The sequence below is a fragment of the Aythya marila genome (genome assembly GCF_965140915.1).
Source record: "Aythya marila genome assembly, chromosome: 4".
In the NCBI taxonomy this organism is placed as follows: domain Eukaryota; kingdom Metazoa; phylum Chordata; class Aves; order Anseriformes; family Anatidae; genus Aythya; species Aythya marila.
Window position 1 is genome coordinate 44,525,494 of NC_139045.1, and position 6,000 is coordinate 44,531,493.

Sequence of the window (6,000 nt, forward strand, 5' to 3'; positions counted from 1 at the left end):
GTCTTGGCACAAAGAATAGAACTTGCTAATGAAATTTGTTGACATCAAACTTGGGAAACATTCCCTGTGGGGTGGTGTACTACCAGAATAATTGGATGACCTTGAGGAGTAGAGAAATACAATGGGATAAAAAACAGTTACAAAGCACAAGGTCATATGCTCAGGGAGTAATAGCAAAGGCTCTCTGATATAAACTTAGAGCTTGTCAAATGGAAGATGGAATTTGAAAGCATGATCTGTAAACCACTGAGAGGGTGGTTGTGCACCACTGATTTGATGTTCCTGTGGAAAAGATGAACTCAGTCATAGGTAAATTCAGCCTTGTATTTCTTGTACAGATAAGGAGGTACTAATGCCACGTGTGGTACATGTGACTGGTGAAACTTTAGCTCTAAAACTGTGCACAGATTTGAAGTGCACAATAATTTAATTGGACTTAGGAGAATTGTAAAGAAAAAAAAAAAAAAAGGACTATTAGAGAAGTGAACAATAGTCTAAAGGAACTTGGGTTGTTTAGTTTAGCCACATCATGTGGCTAAAAGACCTGACAGGTTGCAATAAATGTGGAAGGAAAGAAGGAAAGGAGGCTTGTTTAAAAAAAAAAAAAAAAAAAAAAGTATAAAAAAAAAAAACATGTTTTGTTAAGAAAATAACACCAACAGAGCATGAATTAGAAGTTAGTGTATTTTTGTTGTTGTTGTTGTTTTGTTGCTTTGTTTTTAACTGCTCAAGCCTCTAAAGCCTTGCAAGCTGAGAGAAAATATCCTCATTACATGATACAATGAACTGTAATGTGCAAGGAACACACATAAGAGCATGGAATTTGTTTTGTCCTGTGTTTCATCACGCTGGAGTTAGAGCGTGCTCAGGTCTGAAGTGTTCCATGTATTAGCTGGAAGTAACCATAGTCTAAAACAGACTGACAGAGGAGGTGGAGAGAATTGTTAGATTTCTTCACTGTGTTAAAGGTGATGGATATGAGTGCTGTGCTGAACAGAGTGTGCTGCTAGTGGCTTTCCTTGCCTCTTAGAAGAGCAAGGCTCCTGTGTCCATCTTAGAGAACCGTAGTGCTGCAGAGCTGCTTCACTGCTTCCTTCCCACTGATGGCTTTTGAATTCCCCATTGTCTGTTCCTGTGCCTATTTTGTAAGCTGTAGCCATGTGAATGATAAAATCATGAAATGAAATATATGGAGACTTCTTTGTTTTTATTTTGAGTTCTGTGTAGTATCACTTTCTCTTCAGCAACTGTGCATTAATGAAATGTATTTGTATCACACAAAACCCTGCCAGAAATTAAGTACATTCCATTATAGTTCAGTAACGCTTGATGTAGCTGGTCAGCTTGCTCTTCTTCCTATTTGAACAGCATGTTCTTACTTTTTTCCTTGCCAGCAAATAGTCAAAATGTTCTCATTAAGAACTTGAGGAATGACATATTGCTAGAATTTAAGTGCCAGGATTAAGCCTTGTTTGGGTTCTTGACGTACAATAGGTCAGCCTAGGAAGAGTCTGTCATGTCTCAAATGTTTGTTTATAGTCATTTGTAGTTATCTTGTGTAGTCATCGTTCAGTAATCTTGAGTGTAATGACTACAGTAACTACTGTTTAAAGTTAATATTTTGCCTAGCTTGAGTAACTTGGCTCAACAGGGAAACTTCACAATGGAAAAGGAAGTGGAGTGATACTCCCTAGATTACTGCATGACTGCAAGCCTTCCTCCTGTGGGAATTGCTAACCTGCTGCTCTGTGTGCCATGTGAGATCTCCTTGCTCCTTACGCTGTCCTTTTAAGCCCTTCTCCATTCTTTTCCCTCTTCTGCTTCAGAGGAATTGGATGTATTTTCTTGAAAAAGGGTACCGTCCTTTTGAGAATGGGAAAGGGATTTGAAGCTTTTTTGTTTTTATCCTTGTCTTTTTTTTTTTCAGTGTGTGTGTGTTTATGTTGAAGATGACTGTCCACGTGTCCCTCAGAACTCCAGAGAAATCCAGTTCTAAGTTATACCTTCCGCACAAAGCAGCCTGAGGGCATTCCTGCATTAATGAGTACAGCCAGCTCTGAACTGGCAAAGTTCAGGCTGTTCTTTGCACAAACTCCGTCGAATATTTTAATCTCAATTTGCTTTTGAAAGAATAGCTGGCTCGCAATATTCAGGCTTAATTTTACTCTTATGGTGATTTAAAAATCCTGTGCCTCTTAAAAGCATTGCTGAAATTTGTCTCACAATGTCTCTGTCAAGTCGGAAAGTATTGCAAATGCTGCACCAGGTGTTTTGGATGAATAGTTTGTTCACAGGAAATACAATTTCCATCTGAAATGAATTTGTATTGAATTTAGTTGATGGTTTGGGCCAAACAGAACTGTAAGAAAGAAGTTATTTGGACTTCTTAAGAACTACAGTTAACATAATTTTATTTAAAAACATACCAAATACTAATTTGTTAATACTTACTTAAATCAGTTAAAACCTGTTCACTGTAGTATTATATCTTTTATTTCCAGTAAAATGAAAGCAATATGTTTTTCTACCCGTAATGGTTGTGGTATTTGTTATGCACTTGGAATATTATGTGCATATTTGCATAAACCTGTTTACTTCTTTTTTTTTTTTTAATCATAACATTTCTTGTTTTAGATGAAAAGAAGAAAAAAAAAAGTTATATAGCCTGCATTAGTATTTCTGTTTAATTGGAAAGCTGAGGAATAAATTATATGTTCTGCCCAAAACCAGTCCATGACAAACCCCATACAAAGTTTGGATTTTCCAGACTATTTTTACCTGAGGCTCTTCTTGTGTTTTAATCAGTAAAGTGAATATTTCCTTTCACTTTTATTCATTTTTGTTGAACTTTGTATCATAATCACCACTTACTAAAACTGCCTTTGATATTCTGTGGGCTGATGTGTACTTAACATGTGGAAGGAACATGATGAGCGTGGATGCAGGAGGGTGAGGTCTCACTGCACAGGATCAGGAGTCTTGCCAAAGGCGTAGCTGAGGTCAGGCTCTTGTGTTCCCTGTGGCGCCCATACTCTGCGTGGGAGGTTTTAAGTTAACTCTGGCTCTCTCTGATTCTAACTTTTAAGAGTTGTTTTAATTTTAAGTGTTCTCGTTCACATGTGGAACTTGGCTTTCCTCTAGCTGCTCCCATAGTGGATATTTTTATGTAAATGAATAAACCTGTGTGCTAACAACACTTGCTAGTACTGTTGTAGTACCTATGATTTGTCACAGTACTTATGATTTTTGTAGTACACATGATTTTCATGAGCCTGCCAGACAGTATTTCACAGGGCTCCCTGATCCTTCTTCCATATTACTGAGCTTTAACAGTGCCTAGTAGAAGATATTTATAGAAATAAACTGGCTAAATGTGAGGTGATCTTTCTAACAAAGCCTTCCACTTTCCAACAATAAGCCCCAAATTCTTATCACATTGGAGCCATTATCTGTAGCAGGCATTTGTTTAATCCTGTTTTGAAGTTATTAATACTTTTTGATCCACAGCATCCTGTAGCATCAAGTTCCACGACTAATACTTGAAGAAGTATTCATTTGTTTAATTCTAAAGTTTGTTCCTTATCATTTTAAGAGTCAGTTTGTTCCTTAGTTATTGTCCCCTCCTCATCTTCTCCATACCATTTGTGGAGACCTCTGTCATAGCTTCCTTTATTTGTTTGTAGACAGTGTAATTACTGTTTCCTTGCAGAGAAGTTTTCTTTGTCTCTTTCTTTGCTGAGGCTCCTCTCCTGACTTTTTTGGAGGGAAGGGTTAGAACTCTGTAGTGGTTTATACTTAGCCTGAACAGCCTGCAGCCTGTTTAAAATAATTTTCTTGGGGAAAAAAAACAAACAAACAAACAAACAACAAAAAAGAAAAACACCACCACCACCAAAAAAAACTTTCAGCTGCTTTTTAATTTACTTTTAGTTAGAGTATTTTATGTTCAGTTTTCATTTCTTAAACTATATCAATATGCTGGCTGTATTTTATAACTGTTTAATTTATTATCATCTCTCTTCTCCATTCCAGTTACGTAAGAGCTCTGTGACTGCCATATTATGTATGAATAATTTAGAGTACTTTATTTGTTTTTGAACAGTATGTAGCCTCTGGGAATAATGAAGGGAACAGCACTACATGACTGTCAGCCATATGGGGATCTTCTGGTATTTCTGTCTAGACTGCTAACAATTTATGGACCACGGATTAAGAAATTATAACCCAATATGTGTAGTATTTTATGCTTCACTTTCTTACAGTATTTCAAGAAGTGTATTTTTTCCTCCTGTCAGAGATGGTCTGGAATATTTTGTGCTGGTTAGTAATGCCATCTAAGAACTGAATTAGATGGTTGTAGGTTCCAGGTTATTAGTGCCTGCTCTGAAAATAAAAACAAAACTTGTAGATACAGGCTCATATTTTTCTCCACAGTTCTGTACAGTTTCCCGGAGTATTTCTGAGGCTTGATGAGTGTTGTTTGTACTTCATCATATGTACCATGCACAAACAACTGTATATGTGGTCAGCCCCAGCTCTGTAATCTAAAACATCCATTTGGATGCTGAACACATAGTAGCTTAAGGTAATGGCATAAATTTAAATTACAAATACAGATTTGAGATGCAGTAAATGTAATGAATGGTGAAATTCTGCCTCCACAGAAGTCAGAGCCAAAACCCTTGTTTGATTTCACTGGGATCAGAAATCCAGCTCCAATGTGTTTTTCCTGGCTATGATTGAAGCAAAGCCTGTTAAGCTAATGAAAACACTGCAGTGCTTTGAGACAATAGACTACTAATTCATTTCCACAGTTGTTGGTTGTGCAGAATATACAGGAGGGCGTGCTGACATATTTAAAGCACCTAAGAAGTGTGAACGCATTTAAGAAATTTCCAAAGTACATCCAAAGTACAAGATTAGGTATAAGCAAATAGTTTGGAGGCAGACAGTAATAAAGTGACTTAATGTGAAGTGTTTGTTTCTTGGTACTGATGGTCTCTGTAGCAGAAATCAGCATCAGAGAGTCTCTGGCCTGCTGGATTCAAGCAAGGATCTCCGATCACTTACTGTGTGTAGTACTTCTGAATTTATTTCAGTGCTGCCAGCGTAGAATTTACATTTAGGCATAATTTGGCCTAATAACTTCATCTAAGTAAAGTGAAATATGAATATATAATTTTTTTGAGTCTGAACAAAGTATGTAGAGTAGGGATGTCATTCTATCAGTAAGCATACTTTCAGGCCATAACTGTATAGGATTAAAATACAGACTCCTGATTACTGTTATGGCTGATAACAATTTATTATCAATGCTTCATGCAGTAACAACCATTAACTTGGGCTTTTCATACCATAAAGTTATTTAAGGTGCGTATGTGTTTGGTATTTTTTTAAATAATAAAAAAATGTTGCTACTACATTTTTACACACTGTGATCAGTGAGTGTTTTGTGTAGATTGGGAAATGGCAGATCTGTTTCCTCAGTTCACCACATTGTTGATAAGAACATTGAAATGAATTTTAAAGTCCCTTTTATGCTGCTGTAATGGTTACCTTAATGTAAATAAAAATGAGGCCAAAAAAAGCTTTGGGAACAAAGACCTTTTAAGCGATATATTTACCCCTACTGCATTTCTGCCTGTTCACCACACCATTCAGTTCCCTTCTCTTTTGGAAGCAAATATGAGTGTTGTGCGATAAAGTATATGTGCTGTTATAAGCATATTTTCTAAAATATTTATATACTTGTTATTGTTACATTTGTATAAAGCTGTTGCTCGTGTTTTTCCATTTAATTTTATCTTTTTAGCTGTACTTCTTAGCTGCAGGAGCTTTTAGAAACACCAATGAAAATTTAAATATGTCAGTTGTTTTGTATATATCTTTCCAGATCTATAACTAAAAAGACCCTTTATTTTATCACTTCAGAGCCATATCTTTGTCTAAAAAAATAATACAAATCTTGATATTTGAACTCCTTCATTATTTCTACCCAAA